The sequence below is a fragment of the Meriones unguiculatus genome, chromosome 3 (assembly GCF_030254825.1).
Source record: "Meriones unguiculatus strain TT.TT164.6M chromosome 3, Bangor_MerUng_6.1, whole genome shotgun sequence".
Classification (NCBI taxonomy): domain Eukaryota; kingdom Metazoa; phylum Chordata; class Mammalia; order Rodentia; family Muridae; genus Meriones; species Meriones unguiculatus.
Window position 1 is genome coordinate 86,093,380 of NC_083351.1, and position 26,087 is coordinate 86,119,466.

General features: G+C 38.5%; 1 protein-coding gene and 1 non-coding gene across 7 annotated transcripts in view; one reads left to right on the forward strand and one right to left on the reverse strand.

The window, feature by feature from the left end:
* Grm1 (glutamate metabotropic receptor 1) overlaps positions 1 to 26,087 on the forward strand; it is a 476,253-nt gene that overhangs the window by 80,390 nt on the left and 369,776 nt on the right. The gene's annotated exons all lie outside the window — the stretch shown is intronic.
* Positions 15,243 to 15,349, reverse strand: LOC132653445 (U6 spliceosomal RNA). Its single transcript, XR_009591184.1, has one exon. It is a non-coding gene; the product is annotated as a U6 spliceosomal RNA (small nuclear RNA).

Genomic DNA, 26,087 nt, shown 5'->3' on the forward strand with positions numbered 1-26,087 from the left:
CTTAAAATTTTCCTCTTTAATTTTTCAGAGTGATAGGATTACAAGCAAGTATTTCAATGCCTAAACCTTTATTTTTTTTTCCATTTCAGATCTTTATGGGAAAAGACCTCCGTTTATTGTGATGGATGGATAGATAGATAGATAGATAGATAGATAGATAGATGGATGCATAGATAGATAGATAGACAGATGGATAAATAGATAGATGGATAGGCAGATAATATATATATTATATATATATGGATATATATATATATATATATATGGATGGATGGGTAGACAGACAGAGAGAGAGAAAAAGGATAGGCAGATAGAGATAAAATTTTGCCATGACTTTCAATTGAATCTATTCTGAGGTCTCTAGCTTGTTATTGTCTAGTGATTTCTTTCAGACTAATGGTACACATGCTGACGTCTCTTGATTCCTCCATGCTTATGAAGAGCTTGCTAGGTGTGACTGGCTTCTTTCTCTCCCCTTTCAGTTATGGACACTTGTGTTCTTTATGTATTATATCTTTGCTCATACCCGTATTTAAATTTATGAACCTAGATCAGGATGAATTCTTGCATTAGAACTGTGTGAATCCAAGTTATCCTTGTCTAATATACTTTCCCTTTACAGTAGTTCTTTCTTGGTCATTACCAAGTGTCCACATAACATACATGTCTCAGGTTTGTGTCTTTAGAACACATATATAGCATAATAAAGACCTCAAATATAATATATACTCATAATAATTATTATATAGAATTTGGTAGTTAATATAATAGTTTTATATAATAATAGTTACAAATGTATCATTGAATATGATATATGTATTATTTTTCTTAAGATTTCTCTAATACTTTTATAAGCCTCAGAAACTGTTCAAATCTTTGATGCTAAGTCTCTGCTAGTTTCATCTGTGTACCTATGCACTCTTTATATGTGTTTTCAGGATTGTTCTTCTCGGCAGCTTTCTGGATCATAGTTCTTCCAGTGAAGCCTTCCAGATTGCTTTCTGAGCTCCTGATCCTTTTTCTCTATTACATTGCAATAGGCTTGTTATACATTTTCAGATACTAACTTCTAAAACATCTCTTCCTCTCTAAGCCCATCTTTAAGTGGAAGATAAATTCAGGTTCTTATTTTATTTTTAATTTCTTTCTAGCCTAGGCACTCAGATTTCAACACTCTTCTGAGAAAAACACCCTGTTTGAAGACCTTGGGTGCATTACTGTTGTTCATTATCCTTTTGCCTTGTTCCAGTATTAAACGGACATGTATTGAGTGAGCTAGTGCAGCCCTTTCTTGGTCTTCCACAAGTGCTTAATAAAAATCTACTTCTGGCAAGGCATTTATAATGTCCTCTTTATCCAAGAGTGTGCAGACATCTCTCTCTCTCTCTCTCTCTCTCTCTCTCTCTCTCTCTCTCTCTCTCTCTCTCTCTGAGTGTGTGTGTGTTTCCTGTTGCATCATTGCCCAAGCTGGTCTCCAACTCCATGACTCAAATGAATCTCCTACCTCAGACTGAATGCAACTACTAGTATGACCCTCCTTGACTTTCTTTTGTTACCCCTCCCCATAGGATTCTGCTCCTTGCTGAGGCTTACAGCGTGTAGCCTTCTTTGTATGTAAGGATGAAATCTCTGAAAGCCAAAGTCAATTTTTCTATTTCAATAGCGAGTCCTAACTTTGTTGAAGCCATTGGATTTAGCATGATTTTTTTTAAAGCTTATAAACAGTCTTGATGAAATTAATATATTAGATTCTACATAATTTCCTTTATAATCTTTTCAGAATATGTGAAGGTATATAACATGTTGTAGCATTGTTAGCCTATTTACCTATGCCTGGCATATGACTCATCTTAATAGAACTCTATGTGCTGTTACAGTAGTTTGTGCACTGTGAAGGTGAGTCTGCATAGATACAAACAGAATCAGCCAAGCCTGATGTACCCCAGACACTGGCTCTTAACTGCGGAACAAGTAATTACTTTAACCTGTGATTTCATCCCTATCCCAATGGCCTGCTTTAAGTCACAGTTTTACTGGAATAAGTCAGGTAAAATTCAGCCACAGAGAACTACAGAGACCATGATTACTAAGCCTCAAATTCCCTCAACAATTAAGAAACAGCCACAGAGTGGCAATAAAGCCACAGAAAAGCAATAAAGTTCAATCCATATGGCCTTGGACTCAAGGCTTCCAGTCTGCTCTACTATATGCTGTTCACATTTCTGGCCCAAGAACTTGCAAATTAGGAGCTAGAGAGAAATGGTAATAAAATTCTTCCAGAGCATGGAAGAAAATCCAAGAAAAGCAAATAAACAAGCAAACACACAAAAACATTAAAAAGCTAAACCCCACAAACCACAAAAAGCAAGGCAGGAATTCAAACAGATGAGAATGATGAGAAAAACATCTCCATTTTTATCACTATTGATAACTTAGAGAGCTTTGTTTAACCTATGGTAGCCACACACCATCTCCTGAATATGCTCCCTAAACTGGGAATTGAACTTGACCAATAGTCAACCCTTCACTGCCTCTCTTCTGTGCTTCCCCCACAGTCTCAGAACTGTCCTCATTGTGTTGGTTGTGCATGCAGTTAATTCCACGGTGGCTCTAAGAATATTGGTTGGCTCTATGTAGACTCAAAGCATTTATGTATATGGTGGATCATCCAGGGAGCCGAACATCCAAGGAAGCATCCTTTGAAACATACCCTAGTCAAAAGCATTCTGTGCTGTACATTTCTGTTATCTAAAATCCTTTATAGATATCACACTGAGGTTTCTCTTTCTAGTAACAGGTCCACACAAAGCATGAGAGTATTATGCTTAACTACTGAGGAAAGGTGAATTCTTGGAGTAAAAAATGTGTAATGATTATCTCTTTTCCTGATTGGGTAGGCCTGTTCTTTTCAGGTAATAATCAGCCAACATTCTATGCCAGGGACATAGCCTTTGTTTATTGCCACTATATTAAATAGACCCAAGGCCTTACAAGTCTACTTTTTTCCTGTCATACTTGTGGATACTTGGCATTTGTATGCTATTAGCATCTGAAATCATTCACAATACTATTCTTTCATAATGGCCACTAGGCATATTGCTGATATTTTTTTCCCATACTACATTTTATGAGTTAGGTAATGCCAGGAGTCCTGAATTTTTAAGGAGACACTTAGATCATTCCATATGCTGTTCCAAATGGCATGCACTCATGAAAGCAAAGAATTGGAGCTTCATTTCATTCTACAGTTACTTATATGGGAACAGAAGCATAATCAACATAAACTGAGACTAAACTCAAATCTCAGAAGATGTGCTTGCATCATTAAAAGAGGGAACCCTAAGGAAACTTGTTTCATTATATAGCAATAGGTTGAAATTATGTATGAGCTTCTATCAAAGAATTCCTTTGGTAATTCTTCATGCCTAATCAAAGGGAATAGCTGCTCTTTGAGTTGGATGGTCAGAAACTCATATATTATTCAATAAACACTCGCGTGTTAGAAATACTATTAGGCCAGCATGATAGTAAATGTCTATGTGTTACAAGAATCAACACCTTGAACCATTATCCATAAACAAGAGCTTTCTCACCTAAGACTACAATGTCTTTATCAAATTTAGTATTACTATGAACATTTCAGATAATGAATCAAAACTTGCTGGGATTCCTAAAAGACAATCACAATACAGCCCTGGTTTTGTGTTCAGCTTGAACTCCTGTTCTGGTTTACCTTCTCTGGATGGGAGGATGAGTCCCACTGGCTCATGTTTCACTAAACATGTAAGTCAGAAAGGTGGGAAAATCGAGCTTTTTAAAAATTGATTTACATTTATTTTTGTTTTCATTAGTATATATTAATTTTATAAAAGGCTAGGTTTTGTTACAAAAGATATTATACATATATAATGTACTGTGATCAAATTCATGTGTTGTATAATTGTAGAATGTACACACAGAGTGCACACATGTGCATGCACCACCACCATCATCACTACCACCAAAAAAGAAAATAAAATGACACTTTAAGGCATATTTTCAAGCTATCTGTGCACATTTCTGTGGCACTGTGGATCTTTTGGGGATGGAAGGTCATGTAAGTATCTCTCCCAATGCCCCTTGCTGCTTTATCTCTCCTTCATAGACTTATCATTAATCTCATATACTTACTTTTCAATGCTAAAAAATAATTGTATTTCCTCAAAAAGTTTCATCTATTTTATCTGTGCTGTGGGGGCTCACCTCACCAGTTGCCAGGTGGTTACCATGTTTCTCTTTTGTTCTTCAGTGTTAAGGTCTATTTTTTCTAGTCATATTTGAATGTCTGGTAGGATGTCCATAATGTGTCATCCAGAGTAGGGTTTTAAAAAAGTTTTTGATGAATGATGAGTTTCAGTTCTTCCATGAGGTTAATGAAAGGAAGCAGCCTGGATTCTGATGTGACAGTTTAAGGTAACATCTCTTGCACTAAGATTAGAGGGATCATAGCTTACAGGACTTTTAGTTCTCTGTGCTGTCCCCAGCAAGTGTCCTTCTGGCCTGTGATGATCAGCTCTTTCCCCCCAGAGGTGGTTGTCTCCATTTTATGCTGCTCCAGTGTCTCTGATTTCCTCTATCTCTGGCAATATTCTGATCCTAATACTCAGTTTTATTACTAGTTCATGAAGCCTACTACTTTAAGATAATTAGACTGAGTATCGACTAAAAGCTAGAGTTGTTCAGATTCCATTTGCCTTTGCCTAAATCGTACTCTCATGTGTCTTTTGTTTTGTTCAATTTTATGAGGACACAGTTGGTATATAAAATTGTACATGTTCAATGTATACACTTTGGTCAGTTCAGGAATACATCTACATCTGTGATACTGTTGTTCTTTGTCCTCTGTCATCATTATCTTAAAATTCATTTGCTTTTATGGATTCAGGGGAGAGAGAGACATCTGGAATTTAGCCAATTAATTTTTACCTAATTTTCTGTGGATCAAATTGAGTCTCAATAGAGAAAGAGACTTTCTGAATCATACATGTTAGCTGTAATCATTAGCTACTGGAATAGGTGGGTGGGTACAATTCCAAATGCTGGTCAGCTATATACAGTCCAGTGTCTATTTAGTTCACATACTTTGTATGTGCAGAGTCCTGTTGCTTTGGAATTAATTAAATTATAAGCATAAAAAGTTTCTTTCTTCTCTAAACTCTTTGTTTATCCACCTGCCCACATGTGATCCATCACCGTATAGACAACCCCTGGCTCCCTACAAATTACTGAGGAGAGATACTGATCCGATTCTTTAATAGAAGAAAGAGTTGGTAATTCATCATAGCATCATGTTCAAGCAATAAAACTGATCACATACCTTTTTAGCCAAGAGAGTTTTTACTCTCATGGAAAAGATAATTTGTTATAGTGTTAAGTAACATTTTATGCTATCTGCTGAGATGCATTTGGGCTTTAGTATATGAACCAGATGATATCTGGTGTGAAAACAGTCTGTGCATTTACTTTTATTCACAACATGTTGCTTACTTAAAAATATTCATATTTTTTTTCTGAGCCAGAGAATAATTATATTACATTATATAACCTACAACAGTAAACAGTATACTTTAAAAACTTGCTATTGTAAATACTTAAACTTTACTTAGGAATTAAAACACAGACATGCTGTGGGACGTTATGCTACTTTTCATAGAGAGTGTTGCTTAATGGAGAAATTCCACTCTTTTTTTTTTTATTTTTTACAACTTGCAGACACATACCTCTGTAAACTAAACTTTCATTTAAAAATGTTACTTATCTGGGCTAAGGAGATGGCTCAGCTGGTAAGGTTCCCACCAAACAAATATGAGGACTCAAGTTCAGATCCTCTGTACTCATGAGAGAAGTGTGACATAGTGCCACGTGTCTAAGCCCAGTGCTTGAGCTTGTGCAGAGGTGTAGAATCCCGGAAGTTCATCAGCTACATAGCATAGCCAGATTGGTGAGGTTCAAGTGAGAGATCCTGTCTTAAAAATAATGTGGAGAGAAACTGAGGAAGGACAGCTGATGTTGACCTCTCTACATGCACATACAGCACACTATATGTGAACACACACACATATATGCAAGAACACAGCACATAAACACACACACATGCACGTATACAGCTATGTTTTCTTAAATTTACATTTTGACTAAATGAGTTCACTTTCTGATGATTCCAAAGATTTCAATAGAAAAAATTTAGTTTCATGAGTAGAACAAATATGTAAAGATGTAAGATAGCATAAGGACTTTGTATAGGTTAGGAGGCATCTACAGACCAAGTAAATGTGGGTGAGGAAATCTGAAGACAAGAGAATTCACAAAGCCTCATCATTCTGAAAAAAATTTTCAAACTGTTCTGGGTCTATTGTTTGCTCTCATGTTAAATCCAAATTTATTCATTATTCTATAAAATCTAAGACTTTCCCCATGTTAGGAAGGACTAATTTTGCTATATCTTGAATATGTATTCCATATTTGTGTTTTAGGACCTTACATTCAATGCAACAGAGTGGGGGATATAGCTGGCTAAGGGCTATATCGGGTTCCCATGTGTTCCCGCCTCCTTTTTTTGAGAGCTTATACTATATTGCCTTTTATCGTGGCAATATTCTAGCTCATCTTTTAATTTTTTTTCAGGGAAATATACTTCCCTAAACAAAATGTTATTTTTCTAATTTTCAACTTAATACAGATGTACTATACTGCATTTATTCTTTGGTTCCTTTACCTCTCTTAACCTTACAGTAGTAAGGGCTTTGTCCTTATGAATGGACCTTGTTTTATTTAAAAGTGGTTCAATTGTTGTGAGAGTAAATTCAGCTTCCTCTTGCCCATTTGGTGTTGCCCTTTTGTCTCACTCTATGAAGCAACATTAAGGATCTTGCCATATTCTTGAACATTTCAGCTCCATGAGCCAAATAAATCTCAACTTCTTATAAATTATAGTCTTAGATATTTTATTATAAAAATGGACCAAGTCACTTTCCTGGTTGCCTATGAGATAGCTTCCCTCTTTATATTCCTTTATAAACCCAATGTTCTAGCTTTATAACACTTGAGCACAGCAAGAATATCCCCACTAAGGGACAGATCTGGGTCTTATGCAAATGACAATCTATTTGATAAAACAATCTGAATTAAATATTCCTATAGTGTACTATTCACTGCATTAGTATTTACAACATCTTTGGTTTATGTATTGTACATTTCACATAGATCATTTGAACTAAATTGGGTGATTGATTGATCATATGTCATTTTCCTAGTTATTCACCAATTTCTAACTGATTTGACTGCACAGATAGAGAACATTTTACATAAAACCCTTAAAGCAAACCTGCCTCCCCATGTGTTACTGCCTCCTTTCCTGAGAGCATACACTATCTTGCCTTCGACAGATGAGCAATATTCTTGCTCATCTTTTAATTTTTTCAGGTAAATACACATCCCTAAACAATGTTTTTTTTTAATTTCTAGCTTTATGCAGATGTATTATAATACATTTATTCTTTGGTTCCTTTACCTCTCTTAATTTTAGAGTAGTAAAAGTCATTCACATATCTGAATGTGAATTTGGTTTGCACATTCATTTAAAATGTTGCACTGCCTTTACATACCTTGAGTTATTAGATATAGATAAATCAAGTCAGGGCTAATCTTGAAGCTTTCTCCTTGCTGGTCAGCTTTCATAATGCTAGCACATACTATTCAGGCTGCTGGGCAAGAAAATGTATTAGTGGTATTATCTAGTATATACCCTATAAACTATAATACCAATCACCAGATATGTCCAGTGGTGCAATAATGGCACAATTGTTATGGAGACAACTAACTATTCTGATTGAATTTAAAAGTTTACTCCATGAAATGGAAATCACACTTGATACTACAAATTCAGTTGAAACTCCAGAGATAAGAGGTCATAAGCCATCATTACCAAGGAAAAATCTACTACTATTGTTTAGCCAAAATACATCAATGACCTTCTAAATGTTTATACCTGTTTATTTCTCTTTATTTGCTTATATTTCTCCTGACCGACATGTGCTGAAACTGAATACAGTTTTCAATACTTTTTTCACTAGTTATTATCTTTGAATCTTTTTGTTTAAATGAGGTCTTAGGATGAATGTAAATGTCTTAGGGTTTCTATTGCTATGATAAAACACCATAGTAAAAAATAAAAACTTGTATAGAAAAAGGTTTATTTCACATTATACCTTGTAGTCCATCAACCAGGAAATTCAGGGCAAGAATTCAAGGCAGGAACCTGGAGGTAGGAAGTGATGCAGAGTCCATGGAGGAGTGCTGCTTACTGGTTTGTCCCTCTTGGCCTGCTCAGTTTGTTTTCCTATACCACTCAGAACCATTTGCCCAGAGATGGTACCACCCCAAATGGACTGGGCCCACTCTCATCAATCACCAGCCAAAAAAATGCACTATAGATGTGCATATAGACCAATATAATGGAGACATTTTCTCAATGAGGATTCTCTCTTCCCAGATAGGACTTTAGCTTATGTCATGCTGACATAAAACTAACCAGTATACTATTAATACTTGCATTTCTTGCTTGTAGTATAAATTATTTTTTCTCTTATAATGAGTGATTTTTTTCCACATTGCCCCAATCCCTAGATCATGAAGATTTTCATTTATAATCTTTTTTATTTGTTTATTTTGAATTTTTACATGTAAGGGTGTTTTGTCAGTGTGTAGGTACATGCAACACATACATGCAGTGACCATGGAGCTCAGAAGAGGATGTCAGATCCCCTGGAACAAAAGTTACAGTTGGATATGAGTTGTGAAACAGGTACTGGGAACTGAGCCCAAGTTTTCTGTAAGAGCAGCAAGTGCTCTTAACCACTGAGCCATCTCTTTATGCCTCTTATACTCCTTTCCTTAAAAATTTGAAATTGTGAAAAAAAAATTGAAATTGTGGGTGATTTCATGTGTTTGCAATCTGAATAGGTAGGAGAATGAGGAATGAGGATTCTTACTTTATACCTAAGCTGGGATACATAACAAGTTCAAAGGCAACGTGGTTCATGTAGTGAGACATTGCCTTAAAAATATAAATTTAACCACTAAACATTTCAACTTTTAGTTGATCTGAAGGTGAAATTTATGTATGGATACATAATGCATTTTAATACAATTCCAGTGATTAGAACGTGTCTTTCTATTTCTCTGGAGTGTAACTTGTTACATAGAAAGGTCTTCCTATATGTGTTATTTCTAGATATCAGTTATATTCCTTTGGAATCAAATCCTATTTCTACCATCAAAATTCCCTATATGTGGTGTCTAATCTTATTTTTATACCTCATACACCTGGGAATTTGGTAAATTATTGCCATCACGTCACCCTGTAGGTATGTTGGACATTTAGGGTTTTTTTTTTTTGCATTTTTTTAATTAATTACACTTTATACATTTTGTATCCTCCCATAAGCCCCTCCCTCCTCCCCTCCCAGTCCCACCCTCCCTCCCCAAGTCCATGGATAGGGGAGGTCCTTCTCTCCTTCCTTCTGATCTTAGTCTATCAGTTCTCATCAGAAGTGGCTGCATTGTCATCATCTGTGGCCTGGTAAGGTTGGTCCCCCCTCAGGGGGAGGTGATCAAAGAGCAGGCCAATCAGATTATGTCAGAGAGAGTCCCTCTTCCCATTACTATGTTATCCACTTGGACACTAAACTGCCATGGGTTATATCTCTGCAGGGGTTCTAGGTTATCTCCATGAATAGTCCTTGGTTGGAGTATGAGTCTCTGGGAAGTTCCCTGTGTTCAAATTTTCTTGTTCTGTTGCTCTCCTTGTGGGGTCCTGTACTTTCCAGCTCTTGCTATTTCGAACTTCTTACATAAAATTCCATGCACTCTACCCAGCAGTTGTTAATCAGGCTCAGCATCTGTTTTGATAGTCTTCAGGGCAGAGTCTTTCAGAGGCCCTCTATGGCAGGTTCCTAGGTTGTTTCCTGTTTTCTTCTTCTTCTGTTGTCCGTCCTCTTTGCTTTTCAGGATGGGGATTGAGCATTTTAGTCAGGGTCCTCTCTCTTGCTTAATTTCTTTAGATGTACAGGTTTTAGTAGGTTTATCTTATGTTGTATGTAAGTGAGTATATACCGTGTGTGTCTTTTTGCTTCTGGGACAGCTCACTCAGGATGATCCTTTCCAGGTCCCACCATTTACCTGCAAATTTCATGATTTCCTTATTTTTCATTGCTGAGTAATACTCCATTGTGTAGATGTACCAGAATTTCTGTATCCATTCTTCAGTTGAGGGGCATCTGGGCTGTTTCCTGCTTCTGGCTATTACAAATAAAGCTGCTACAAACATGGTTGAGCAAATGTCCTTATTGTGTACTTGATCCTCTTTTGGATATATGCCTAGGAGTGGTATGGCTGGATCTTGAAGAATCACTATTCCTAGTTGTCTGAGAAAGTGCCAGATTGATTTCCAGAGTAGTTGTACAAGTTTGCATTCCCACCAGCAGTGGCGGAGGGTTCCCCTTTCTCCACAACCTCTCTAGCATGTGATGTCACTTTAGTTTTTCATCTTGGCCAATCTGATGGGTGTAAGGTGAAATCTCAGGGTTGTTTTGATTTGCATTTCCCTAATGGCTAATAACATTGAACATTTCTTTAAGTGTTTCTCTGCCATTCAATAGATATTCCTGTACAGACAGTTCTCTGTTTAGCTCTGTTCCCCATTTTTTAATTGGATTACTTGGTTTGCTGCTTTTCAGCTTCTTGAGTTTTTTTTTTTTAATTTTATATTTCTTATTAGTTACATTTTGTTAACTCTGTGTCCCAGTTGTATCCCGCTCCCTCATTCCCTCCCCAACCCCACACTCCCTCCCTGGTCTCCTCCCTGCCCCTTTCCAAGTCCACTGATTTGACCCTGTTTTATCAGTTATCTTCAGGGCTGACTGTAGAGTCCTCCTCTGTGGCCTAACAGGACTGCTCCTCCCCTGGGGGGAGGGGAGACCAAAGAGCCTGCCCTTGAGATCCTGTTAGAAATAGTCCTTGTTCCCCTTACTTTGGAAAACTACTTGGATACTTAGCTACCACGGGCCACATCCAAGAAAATGTTCTAGGTTATATCCATAGATGGTCCTTGGTTGAGTGTCAGTCTCAGAAAAGACCTTGTGCCCAGGTATATTTGGTCCTTGTAGAGCTCCTATCCTTTCCATATCATACTAACTCTCCTTCTTTCATATGATTCCCTGCACTCTGCCGAGGGTTTGGTTATGAGTCTTAGTATCTGCTTTGAAATACTGCTAGGTAGAGTTTTTCAGATGCCTTCTGCGGTAGACTCCTGTCATACGTTCAATGCACACCCCATTTGTCTTTCTAAATGAGGATTGATCATCTTCACCTGTGTCCACTTTCTTGATTATCTTCTTTAGGTGTGTAGATTTCATTATGTTTATCATATCTTGTAGGTCTATATAAGCGAGTATATACCATGTTTGTCTTTCTCCTTCTGGGATACTTCACTCAGAATGATCTTTTCTAGATCCCACCACTTGCCTGCAAATTTCATGATTTCCTCCTTTTTGATTGCTGAGTAGTATTCCATTGTGTAAAAATACCACAATTTCTGTATCCATTCCTCCATTGATGGACATCTGGGTTGTTTCCAAGCTCTGGCTATTACAAATAAAGCTGCTACAAACATGGTTGAACAATTGTCCTTGTTGTGTACTTGAGCAAAATTTGGGTATATACCTAGGAGTGGTATAGCTGGGTCTTGAGGTAGCACTACTCCTAATTGTCTGAGAAAGCGCCAGATTGACTTCCAAAGTGGTTGTACCAGTTTACATTACCACCAGCAATGGAGGAGGGTTCCCCTTTCTCCACAACCTCTCCAGCATGTGTTATCACTTGAGTTTTTCATCTTGGCCATTCTGATGGGTGTAAGGTGAAATCTCAGGGTTGTTTTGATTTGCATTTCCCTAATGGCTAATGAGGTTGAGCATTTCTTTAAGTGTTTCTCTGCCATTCGATGTTCCTCTTTCAAGAATTCTCTGTTTAGCTCCGTTCCCCATTTTTTAATGGGATTACTTGGTTTGTGGCTTTTCTGCTTCTTTAGTTCTTTATATATACTGGATATTAGTCCTCTGTCAGATAAAGGGTTGGTGAAGATTCTTTCCCAATCTGTAGGCAGTCGCTTTGTTTTGATGATGGTGTCCTTTGCGTTACAGAAGCTTTTCAGTTTCATGAGGTCCCATTTATTGATTGTTGCTCTTAGAGCCTGTGCTGTTAGTGTTCTGTTCAGGAAGTTTTCCCCTGTACCAATGAGTTCTAGGGTATTTCCCACTTTTTTTTTCTAGCCAATTTAATGTGTCTGGTTTTATGTTGAAGTCTTTGATCCACTTGGACTTCAGTTTTGTGCAGGGTGATAAATGTGGATCTATTTTCATTTTTCTACATGTAGACATCCAGTTAGACCAGCAGAATTTGTTGAAGATGCTATCTTTTTTCCATTGTATGGTTTTGGCATCTTTGTCAAAGATCAGGTGTCTATAAGTGTGTGGGTTTATTTCTGGGTCCTCTGTTTGGTTCCATTGATCCACCATTCTGTTTCTATGCCAGTACCAAGCAGTTTTTAAGACTGTTGCTCTACAGTACAACTTAAGATCAGGGATGGAATACCGCCAGAAGATCTTTTATTGTTGAGGATTGTTTTAGCAATTCTGGGTTTCTTGTTATTCCATATGAAGTTGAGAATTTTTCTTTCCAGGTCTGTAAAGAATTGTGTTGGTAATTTTATGGGAATTGCATTGAATCTGTAGATTGCTTTTGGTAAGATGGCCATTTTTACTATGTTAATCCTGCCAAGCCATGAGCATGGGAGATCTTTCCATCTTCTCATATCTTCTTCTAATTCTTTCTTCAGGGATTTGAAATTTTTTTCATATAAGTCCTTGACTTGCTTGGTTAGGGATACTCCAAGGTACCTTATGTCATTTGTGGCTATTGTGAAGGGTATTGTTTCCCCAATTTCTTTCTCAGCCCTTTTGTCTTTTGTATACAGAAGGGCTACTGATTTTTTTGACTTAATTTTGTATCTGGCCACTTTGCTGAAGGTTTTTATCAGCTGTAACGAGTTCCCTGGTAGAGTTTTTGGGGTCACTCAGGTATATTATCATATCATCTGCAAACAGTGATAATTTAACATCTTCCTTTCCTATTTGTATCCCCTTGATCACCTTCAACTGTCTTATTGCTCTAGCAAGGACTTCCAGCACTATGTTGAAGTGATATGGAGAGAAGGGGCAGCATTGTCTTGTCCCTGATTTCAGCAGGATTGCTTTAAGTTTCTCTCCGTTCAGTTTGATGTTGGCTATAGGCTTGCTGTATATCGCCCTTACTATGTTTAGATATGTTCCTTGTATCCCTGATCTCTCCAATACTTTAAATATGAATGGATGTTGGATTTTGTCAAATGCTTTTTCAGCATCTAGGGAGATCATCATGTTTTTTTTTTTTTTCTTTCAGTTTTTTTATATGGTGGATCACATTGATGGATTTCCGTATATTGAACCACCCCTGCATACCTGGGATGAAGCCTACTTGCTCATAGTGGATGATATCTTTGATGTGTTCTTGTGTTCAGTTTGCGAGTATTTTGTTGAGTATTTTTGTGTCAATGTTCATAAGGAAGATTGGCCTGAAATTCTCTTTCTTTGTTGGGTCTTTGTCAGGTTTATGTACCAAGGTGACTGTGGCTTCATAGAATGAGTTTGGTAGTGTTCCTTCTGTTTCTATTTGGTGGAATAGTTTGAAGAGAACTGGAGTTAGCTATTCTTTGAAGGTCTTGTAGAATTCTGCACGGAAACCATCTCGTCCTAGGCTTTTTTTGGAATGGAGAATTTTGGTGACCACTTCTATTTCCTTGGGGGATATAGGACTATTTAATTGATTTACTTGGTCCTTTCTGATTCAGTTTTGGCAAGTCAAATCGATCACAAGAATTGTCCATTTTATTTAGATTTTCAAATTTTGAGGCATATAGACTTTTCAAGTAAGTCCTAAAGATTGTTTGGATTTTCTCAGTGTCTGTAGTTATATCCCCCTTTTCATTTCTGATTTTGTTGATTTGGATGTTGTCTCTCTGCCTTTTAGTTAGCTTGGCTAAGAGTTTGTTGATCTTGTTGATTTTCTCAAAGAACTAGCTCTTGGTTTCATTGATTCTTTGAACTGTTTTATTTGTTTCTAATTGATTGATTCCAGCCCTGAGTTTGATTATTTCTAGGCGTCTACTTGTTTTTGCTGTGTCTGCTTCTTCTTTTTCTAGTGTTTTTAAGTGAACCATTAAGTTGCTTGAATGAGCTGTCTTGAATTTCTTCTTGAAGGCACTTAGTGCTATGAGCTTTCCTCTTAGCACTGCTTTCATTGTGTCCCACAAATTTGGGTATGTTGTGTCTTCATTTTCATTGAGTTCTAGGAAAACTTTAATTTCTTTCTTTATTTCCTCCCTGACCCAGCTGTCATTTAGTAGCAAGTTGTTCAGTTTCCATGTGTGTGTAGGCTTTTTGCTATTTCTGTTGTTGTTGAAGTCCAGCTTTATTCCTTGGTGATCAGACAGGATACAAGGGATTATTTCAATTTTCTTGTTGAGGCTTGCTTTGTGGCCAACTATATGGTCTATTTTGGAGAAGGTTCCATGAGGTGCTGAGAAGAAGGTAAATTCTTTTGTGTTTGGGTGTAAGGTTCTATAACTGTCTGTTAGGTCCATTTGATTCATGACCTCTGTCAGAGACATTGTTTCTTTGTTTAATTTCTGTTTTGTTGACCTGTCCTTTGTTGAGAGTGGGGTGTTGAAGTCTCCCACTATTAATGTGTGGGGATCTATATGTGGTTTAAGTTTTATCAATGTTTCTTTTACAAATGTGGGTGCACTTGTATCTGGGGCATAGATGTTCAGGATTGTCATGTCTTCCTGGTGGAATTTTCCCTTGATGAGTATGAAGTGTCCTTCCCCATCTCTTTTTATTAATTTTGGTTGAAAGTCTATTTTATCAGATATTAGAATGGCTATTCCTGCTTGATTCTTGGGTCCATTTGCTTGGGGAGCTGTCTTCCAACACTTTACCCTCAGGTAATATCTATCTTTCTGCCTTAGGTGTCTTTCTTGTATTCAAAGGATTGCTGGGTTTTGTTTCCACATCCATTCTTTTAGTCTGTGTCTTTTTATTGGAGAATTGAAAAATATGGAACGCTTCATGAATTTGCATGTCATCCTTGTGCACGGGCCATGCTAATTTTCTCTGTATTGTTCCAATTTCAGTATATGTGCTGCAGAATCAAGCACTGTTGGACATTTTCTTGAGTGCTAAATGATGTACATATTGAAATAGCCTATTGATAATTTAGAGTTCATTGGTTGTGTACATTAAGTTCAGGATAAACAGTTATATTTATGAATTTTTTAATTTGTCTTTATGTAGTTCAGCCTTTTGAATTTTTCTGTCATGCTATTCAGTGCTATTTAAAAAGTATTCCATAGTCATCTTATGTGCTTTACTGACAATGTTCTGAGGTTCTTAATATTTTGACAATGTTCTTAATATTCCTCTTAACCTGAGCCTGCTAAGACTTTGCTTATTATTTCTTTTTTTAATTAAATTTTTAATTTTTATATTAATTACAGTTTAGTTACTTTGTATCCCAGATGTAGCCCCCCTCTCTCATTCCCTCCTAATCCCTCTCTCCCTCATCTCCTCCCTTCCCCTCTCTGAGTCCACTGATAGAGGAGGTTCTCCTCCCCTTCCATCTGACCCTAGCTTTTCAGGTTTCTTCAGGATTGGCTGCAATATCTTCCTTTGTGGCCTAGCAAGGCTGCTCCTCCCTTATGGGGAGTGGAGGAAGGTCAAAGAGCCAGCCACTGAATTCATGTCAGAGACAGTCCCTGTTCCCCTTACTAGGGTAACCCACTTGGATACTGAGCTGTCATGGGCTTTATCCGTGCAGGGGTTCTAGGTTATATCTGTTTTTGGTCCTTGGTTGGAGAATCAGTCTCAGAAAAGAACCCTGTGCCCAGATATATTAGGTCCTTGTGGAGCTCATGTCCTTTCCCCTTTCTTTTATATGATTCCCTGCACTTTCTCCAAGGTTTGGTTATGAGTCTCAGAATCTGCTTTGATACACTGCTAGGTAGAGTCTTACAGAGGCCCTCTATGATAGGCTCCTGTCCTGTTTCTTGTTTTCTCCTACTTCCAATGTCCATCCCATTTGTCTTTCTAAGTGAGGATTGATCATCTTACCCGAGTCCTTCTTGTTTAGCAACTTTATGTTTGTAAACATTGTAGTATATTTATCCTGTCTTTTAAATCTAGGATCCACTTATAAGTGCGTATATACCATGTGTGTCTTTCTGCTTCTGGGACACTTATATCTTTTTTATTTTCCCCAACTTAGATCATCATTATAAACATAGTGCTGTTTAAAAAACCTAATAACTCTCTATCTACTTTTCCTTTCTTACATTTTATGCCAGATAATTAGAATCAATAGCCAACTCTTTAACTTCTTCCTCTCTATCCAAAGTCAACCCTTTCTTAGTCTGCCATGATTTTTGTTTTTCTCATCACTATGTTATATCTGCTCTGAAAGTGGGACTCCTGATGATTAAAGCCGGAATGCACTTTTTCAAAGTTCTTATGTTGCTACTCTGAATTATAAGACATTGTTAATAATAGCATCAATAAGATCAACAGTAATTATAACCTTTAACTATATCATTGATAAATCAACAGTATCTAAGAGTATACTCAAGGGATAGCACTTGGTATCTCCTGTTTTTCAAACTAGATATGACGTTATTCAATTTTTGTCCAAGATCATGCTAACTTCTACAGATGATTACTGCACTAACCTAAATCCTGTGAAATATTAATTTCTGGACACTTATTCATCTACGGCTCTCTTTCTGTCCATACAGACCTTTTCTTCATAATCTTGTTTTTTTTTTTTTTTTCCTTCATGGTCCATGTCTTCAATCTAGTACCCCCTAAGGTCCTCTCACCAATCTTCTCACTCTCCCTATCCCTGCCTGTGTGATTATATAGCTGCCATTCTCTCCACCAACTTCTTTCCATCTGGGACTTAAGTATGAGCCTCTCTTAACATCTATTGAGTGGCGAGTGAATGCATCAATGAGTCTGTATTTCACATCTGCTGGGTTGTGTTTTTAGCCCGTTTCTCAGCAGGTTGGGATATTTAAAACCAACTTCTGTCTTCGTTGAATGGAATCTGCATACCTCAGCTATACAGTTGCAAAACTGAGTTCCTGCTTCTTTTCTTACAACCCTATTTCTCCTTCTGCATATTTTATCCTGGTTAAAAGCACCAACATTCCCTCTGCTTGCATGCCACTCCCCAAGTCCACTGATAGGGGAGGTTCTCCTCTCCTTTCTGATCTTAGTCTATCAGTTCACATCAAAAGTGGCTGCATTGTCCTTGGGAGGAGGGAGGGTGGGATTGGGAGGGGAGGAGGGAGGGGCTTATGGGGGGATGCAGAATGAATAAAGTGTAATTGATGAAAAATTTTAAAAAAAGGGAAAAAATAATTTAAGAACCTTAAATGACTTTCAAAAGTGGAGGAAAACATGGAGTTAGTCAATTGGCATGGAGCACGTCTCACCCCTGGGGGCAATGGTCTCCTGAACCTACTCAGACCTCGGACACCACCACTGCTAGTTCTAGAACTGATGCAGGATGATCCAACGAGGGGTTAAGGCTTCTCATAATATTTCCTATAAGCCCACCCCTGTTTGTTTATATCCCCCATTTTTATTCATTATTAGCCAGATAGAGCCAAGTAATTGTGGTAATGATACTTGCTTTTTTGCCCAATGCTGGAATGCTAGTAAATTTAGGTATGCCCTGGTTACTTGCATGCCTCGCTGGGTGCCTGTGCCCGTTGATGCCCCTCACGCTATGACTCTCTTCAGACAGAAAAGGGATCTTGGAACTACAGCCACCATTGTTACTGCCATCTCATTGACGGCTGTTGGAGCTACCACCGGGGCATTAGCCATGAGTCATACTGTGCAGACTGCTCAGACCCTGAATAATCTTTTAGCCAATGTAGCTCATGCCTTAGTTGTACAAAAAGGAATTAATGCTCAACTAAAAGGAAGCTTGATGGTGTTCAATCAGAGGATTGACCTCGTGCAGGAGCAAATTGATACCCTATGGCAAATCGCTCAACTTGGCTGTCAATGAAAATATGCTGGACTTTGAGTCACTAGCATATAACAGAATTTTTCCTGTGCTGCAAATCTGTCTAAACAATTGACGAGCTATATTGTAGGTAATTGGACTGGAGAATTCGATACGACAATGGAGCAGCTGAGAGTGGCCATTGTCACAGTAAATTCTACCAGAGTGGACGCAGGACTAGCCACAGGATTATCATCATGGATTGCTGCAGCCATGAATCATCTGAAGAAATGGGCGGGCATGGGAGCGTTAGCAGGCCTTCTGGTGTTGGTTTGCATCTAATCTTTATATGCAAGATTAGAGTCTCACAACAGCGTAATGCAGCCATGACCATTCAGGCCTTTACAGCCATTGAAGCAGGACAGTCTCCCCAAGCATGGTTGGCTACCATAAAAAGCTAAAATGTTATGCTCAGGATGCGAGGCTAAGCACTGCACTCAGGGTCAGCCGCCTTCGACCCAGAGAAGAGCATGTCTGATTGCATGCGGGTTGATGCCCCAGGTCCCGCCTCTGAGAAAAAGGTATCGGATGGGTCTGATGCTCTTTGGGTGGATGACACCTAAATGAACATCAGTACAAAGTCCCAATTTATTTCTAATATCAGAGATCAGACCTCTACTCTTGCCTGATGCGTCTAAAACAAAAAGGGGGAACTGTAGAGAGCTGCGGAATGCTGTGCCTTAAAGATGGAGCTGGTTTCCGCCTTCCACCTTCCCGATGGTGGGTGCTCTCTGTCACGAACAATTCCACATTTGGCTAAGGCTGAGGATCTGGCTTGCTTCCATGTATGTGGACCTATCTGCATTGCCCACGTGGCACGCTGGGGTTGGCTACCCAGAGGCTATTTATGCTGTGGGCTGGCTTTCCCCAGGGTCAGATGATTGTTCAAGGTTCCTGAATAAACTGCATTGAAAAAAAAAATAAATGAGAGAATGCAGAAAAAAAAAAACACCAACATTCTTCCATTGAATCATTCTAGAAACCTGGCAGCTGCAGAACTCTATCATGCCAGCCTTATATGCCTCTTCTGCTAGAGCATCTATATGTTTTTAATTCTTCTCTGTTTTTAATTGTTCCCTAGTGCTTTCATTTTAAACCCAACTATATACTTAATATGTTGTGATTTGATGAACTGTTATAGAAGGAATAATTTAATTGTATCTTCTATCTTTCAAGGCAGATTGACTATTTTCTCATGGCAAAAAAAGTAATCATTTCAGTTTAATGCCTGATTGTTAATGCCAAAAATTTGAGAAGAAAGACCACTGATGCAAATCATCATGGCCAAATTAATTGAAGCATGCAGTTACTTAAAGTAGGCTTCTTTATTTATGTGAACATACTGCCTCCTGCTAAGACAGTGTTCAACAGGCTAGTATTGAACAAGTAGAAAACAAGGTTTTTATAGCTCAGAGGTTGGGTGTTTCCTAATGGGAAATTTGGCTGGGACAAAGGAGCAGAACATATGTATAACAAGTTAGCCATAATGGCCTCCTGAAATATAGACAAGGTTGCAAGGTGAGCATAACATGGTAATCATAACAACAGATAGGCATAACAAGGTAGTCATAGGTGATCATATAACCTTTTGAAACTAAGGTAAAGTTGATGATGGTTGTAAACAACTTTCTGATATAAAGGAATGGTTGCAATTTCCGGAAAAGTCAGTACAGAACCATTTGTAGTTAAGGTTACAGGTAAGGCATAACACAATCCTTGAGAATTGGAGATTTAATCACAAATATTAATGAACTTAGTTTGTCTTTACTATAAGATGGCTTTTATGCCTATGATGGAGGCAAGATGGTTCATCATTTTGATATTGTCTAAGAAAGGGACATATATATCCATTTTCTAAATTTTTTCAATGCATAAATAATTATAGGAAATAGAGTTGAAGAATTGGTATGCAAATGCTTTGGAACTTAGTAGAGATTTTCCTAATTTCTCTTTGCAATTTTCACAAAAATATGTGGCTGGAAATACTGAACTATGTACTTCATTGAAATCAACTTGGGAACAGTTAAATATTGAGATGTTGTCACCTCAGTCCTTCCAAATAAAGTCTCATGATATCCTCATGGCAGGAGTCTCTGTGTAGCTTCTGTGAGGTCTTCTTGAGATGTGTCTCAAGCTAGAGGGGTAAAAACTAAGGTTGCAAAGTTAGAACAAAAACTTTTACACCAAACATGTTGAAATGAATAATTTTCTTCACCATGATGCAGCTGTATTTAGAGACACAGAAAATCCTGGCAGATATTCATCCCTTAGGAAAGTGGCTTATGAAATCTTTCTTTCTTTCTTTCTTTCTTTCTTTCTTTCTTCTTTCTCTCTCTCTCTCTTTCTTTCTTCCTCCCTTCCCTCCCCCCTCCCTCCCTCCCTCTTTCTACCTTCCTTCCTTTTTTTATTTCTTTCTTTCTTTCTTTCTTTCTTTCTTTCTTTCTTTCTTTCTTTCTTCCTTTTCTTTCTTTCCTTCCTTCCTTCCTGTCTTCTTTCTTTCTTTCTTACCAGGAATTGAGCTACAGCCTCATGTAAAGTAACTCCTGGACCACTGGGTTCTGTTTTATGATGTGAAGATGCCATGGCATTTGCTCTACCTTTCAGCCTTTCAGGAGTTATTGTCTTCAGAGAGGTCAAGCTGGCCTTCTGAAGCAGGTCTGGGGTAGTTCTCATTTTGCCTCAGTAAATATGTCCTCAGAATTCCTTGTGGTGTCAGCTAAGGCATCCAAAGCATCCACATCACAGCTTGACTTCCTCTGTCAAATCTTGATTCTTTCTTTTTTTTTCAGCTCCCTTCTATAGCCTTGGTTTGGGAGATCTCAGTAGTAAACATCCTTCATGCTAATCTCTAGAAAAAGAACCGAGTTTGTTTCTAGGGCATTTTCTCTGCAGCACCCACCACATAAAGTTGGATGCTCCTTTGCCAAGAGACATAGCATGAATGGAAATGCCTGCTGGCTTTCTGCTCCCACAGGAAACTCACAAAGCTCACCAAGTAAACAGTCTTTCATTTGGCAACATTTGCTCATCAAGTGATCTCAGGGATACAGAAATGATTAAGATAGGATTCTTGTTTTCTGGGAAGACAGACACAAATGAACAGTTATAAAGGAATATTGTAAGTACTGTGGAAGAGTACTGTACACTGTGCCTTGGGCATGCAGACAGGAGAGTTTGAAAATTACCCAGATATCCCTGAACATTTAATGGCAGGAAACAGTATTGGGAGACTAAAGAAGAAATCTAGAAAGAATTTCAGGCTGGTAAGCAGAACATGAAAGGCATATGTGCAGGGATAATGATAGAGCAAATAGAGCAGAGATTGAGGGAATACCCAACCTCTGCCTGACACAATGAAAAATACTCTGCTAAGCTTGCAGACAGGAGCCTGTCAGTGTTGTCCTCTGAGAGACTCTATCTAGCAGTGCCTCAGAACAAATGCTGAGACTCACTGCCAAGCGTTGGTCAATGTGTAGGAAGTCTTGTGGAAAAGTTGGAGTAAAGGGTTAAAAAAGACCTGGAGGTGACAGTAGCTCCACAAGAAGACCAACAGAGCCAACTAACCAGGGCCCAGAGGGTTTGCTGAGATGGAAGTATCAACAAGGACCATGTACAAAGTGGACCTTGGCCCCCAACAAACAAAGATGTTGCAGATGGGCAGCTTAGGTTTCAAGTGGGTCCTCTCTTAAGGAAAGTGGAGACTGCATAGGATAAGGACTCACTAGCTTTTTGGTCACTTCCTCCTTGGGGGGACTGCCTTGGCAGAACACAGAGGAAGAGGACATATGCAGTCCTGATGCAACTTGATGAGCTGGGGTAGATGGTGTTCTGCCCAGTTCACGAACCCCAAAAGACCAGGAATAACTAGACTCCACTGTAAATACATGAGGTTCTTTTTATTGTAAATTACAAGCTGCAGTTTGGGCCCACACACCCCCACCGCCAAAGCGGTGGGAGCTAAGTGCGCTGAGCCTAGGTTAGTTGGGTGATATATAGATTCTGGTCCCTCCCAGCATGCCCAAGGGAGGGGCAATTCCTGCCTGGCAAGCATCTATTGGTCAACATGCTACATTTTTAATTGATTGGCTATAGGAAGATCCCCAGACCATAATAACCTGGTGTCCCTCCCTAGGGGGATGGGCCAGTTTCCTAGCAACTGTTATCTCTGGTGGGTGGGGAAAGAATGCAGTAAGGCGGTCCCGCCCCTCAGGGCATTACTGGACTTCTCCACCCACCTACTTCAGGTCTTTTTTTTTTTTTATTTGGTATGTCATTTTTATTTTTTAAACAGATTTAAAATTTTTAATTATTACGCATGTGTATATGCATGTGTGTTTGTGTGTATGTGTGTGTGTGCGTGAAGGAGGAGGACAGAGGGGTATCAGATCACCTAGAACTGGATTTACAGGCAGCTCTGAGCTGCCTGATGTAGATGCTAGGTATCAAACTCAGGTCCTCTGCCAGAACAGTGTGTGATGTTAACTACTGAACCATCGCTCCAGGTTTTTTTTTTTTTTTTTTTATCAGTTACATTTTATTAACTCTGTATCCCAGCCGTGTCCCAATCCCTGATAAACTTCAGGTCTTAATAATAGCTGCTAATTTATCTTTTGGTCTCTCAATGGGAAAGAGAGCTCCCCTTTTTGGAGGAATAAGTGAGGGAGGAGAAGGAAGGAGGGAGTGGGTGAGAGGAGGGTGGGTCTGGGAGAGGAGGAGGGATGAGGCTACAACCAGATGTAAAGTGAATAACACCACCACCACCCCTTCGGAGGGTGAAACAGGCTTGCCTCCACAGAGGAAGACATTGCAGCCAGTTCTGATAAGCTAGGGTCGGATGGAAGGGGAGGAGGACCTCCCTTATCAGTGGACTTAGAGAGAGGCAGGGAGGAGATGAGGAAGGGAGGGTGGGATTGGGAGGAAATGAGGGAGGGGGCTACATCGGGGATACAAAGTAACTAAACTGTAATAAATATAAAAAATAAAAATTTAATTAAAAAAAGAATAAATAAAAATTTTAAAAGACTTAAAGAAAAAAAAGACAGAAGGGAATGGAGAAATGGGAGGTAGGTTACCTGGAAGATACCTATATTAGCTGCCCGGTAAGGAAACACAGCTAAGGAAAAGCACTAAGTACTAAAACGTGTCTTAGTGAATTTCTTTGAGTCCTGAGCTAGAGATGAAGCTTGTGCCTTGTGAAATATGTAGGTGAAGAGCAGAAGGTACTAAAAGGACACCAATGACTCCAATGGAGAGCATGGAGAAAGAGCAATAAATAGAAGTCACTGAAAACAAAAACAAAAAAACAGCCGTGGGGTAGTAGGGGGGGTGTTGGGGTTAGCAGATATGTGCTGAAGGAAAGAGAATTTCCCAGAGGCACAGTGTTATTTACCCAGCGAAGCTTGTACATCTATAGCATAACAGGCAAACACATGATGGCCTATTCAGAAATAGAAACTCACAGGACCAAAACCAACAAAGTACAGACAGGTTCCTGCAACAGAAAGCAATCAATTTCACAATAGGATAGCTCAATTGGAAACATTAGATAAACTCCAAAGACAGTTCCAATGAAGCGAAGTGCTTAGCAATGCCTGCTTAGGTAGCATCGATTTAAAGATGGTAAACCAGCAGTCATCAGGAGTAGTTGAGTTTGTAAAGAGAGGTGATCTGAAGTGGCCATGCAAGGGTCTGCATGAAAAATTGTTGACTGGAGTGATGCTTCATAAGCATTTTCCTAGAGTCAGATAGTTGGTTTATCGATTTCTGGTTTTAAACTTTGTGTGTGATATAATTTATATCTCACAATAACTAGGGCTACAAAGCTAAGCAATTAGAATGATTGATTCCAGAGTTTAGGTGTCTTCAATGAGAATTTTTGATAAGAGTGTTATTTGGTGGGAACCTGATCATCCTGGGTTGAGGAACTGAAACAACAGAATGTGGGCATGGGGATCATCTCTTCCACAGAATTATGGGGAAAAGGAAGAAAGAAGATGGCATTGTAGAAGTCATAAAGTAGCATTACTTCTGAAGTAAAAGTATTCACTTAAAATTTCTAACATAGATGCAGACAGGCATATATTATGGATAATCAAAGAAGGTACCATAAGCAGCAGCTAAAAGGTCACTATGGCAAGCAAATGCCTTTTAAAATCCAGGCTTTTCAATGCTTGGCTTGTAGTTGTTCTGACCCCAGTGAATGACTCTTAGAAATTTACAGTTGTAAGGGACTACTTGTAAAAGAACACAAGAAAACTGTAGGAAGAAGCAGAACAAATGCATGCTGTTGATCTCTTTCTTTCATGGGAGTGGAATCTTTGCTATGTTAGTAATTTTACTTTTAGCATAGTATTCATATTCTGTGATATCTTTGAGATAACAAAACGCAACATGTTTTAGCTCCCTTAAACCAGACATGTGTAGACCACGTTAAATTGCCTCCTTTTTGAGTTGAGTCACATTCAATAGCACAAAATTATAACTCCTGGGAGACTGGTTAGCACCCATGTCTCAAAGTCATTGGAAAGCCTGACTACCCCACTATAAACACTGCTCCAGAACACATGAAATATGTGTTACTTAATGCTTCAGACCAGTATTTCTGGTTTCAGATGGCATGAAGATCTGGAATATTTTTACATGCACTATGAGATGTCTTTGGTTTGGTATTCAATTATGAACATGAAACTCTTTTATGTTTCATGTGTGTCTTATACACATAATTTTAAAGTGATTTATATTTTTACCATGCTTGAGTTTTAGCTGTGACCCATCGCATGAAATAAAGTGTAGAATTTTGAAGGGTTTCAGGATTTGGTTATGGATGTTCAACCTGTTTTTTTCATAGGTCAAGTCTTGCTATAACAATTCTGAGCAGGCTCCAGGGGCTTGATTACTTCAGGACTTTGTGCCCATACAGAGTGTTCTGTATGCAGACATTATTTTTCCTACGTCCTGGTTTTATAAAGATACAGTAATAAATGGTTAAATGTTATTTGCATTCTGCTATAGGGTGATAATATTTATTTAGAAAAAAAAAATCACCTCTCTTGTATAATGTCATTGGAAAGTGACTTGGCTGATGGATGTTCTCTTTAAATGTAGCTTATTGTAAGCCTTATTCTGAGATGGAAGGTGAGCTACATCTATTGCAATGTGAACACATTTGAGTTGGCTTGTTACTGAACCCTCCAAAAAAAGGTTGTGAGTGACAAGGACTCTTAGTCTGGTCACAGAGGGACGGTGAGAAAAGGAATCTCTGGCTCCTTTGGTGGTGAGCCCAGGATAAAGTCCCATATATTTTTTTGGCCTTTGTGGAGTTTATTTATAGTCTGCCCTTGTTCTTCTTATAGCAAGATTACCCTCTGCGAAGTAGTGTCCCATGTGACATATTTTATGATGCAGAGCAAAATCTGTCAATCTAGCTCGTGTTAACAGTTTTTTTCTTTAACTCTTGATACTTTCCTTAGGTTACATCCCCAAGTGAGAACTTTGTCTTAAGGATGGCTACATATCTCAGAGCTGAGGACTTCTCAGAGACCATCAGTGAAATCTTTGAGTTTAGCCACTGTAGAGCATCTTTCATCATTCATAGTTCTCAATTCTCTCAAGTCTAATTGACCTTGTGTAGTTCTGTGTATATAGAACTAATATATTTACAACAAGCCGAGCTACTTTCAAATCATGTACTTAGCAGATGATATGCACAGAGTAGCCTCTCAGTAGCTGATAGTCTAAGGAAACGACTTCTGAACTTTCTTACTTTATTGCTTCTGTACTTCCAGGGGATGCAAACTTGCTTTATGACTTGTGGGTAGCATTTAATA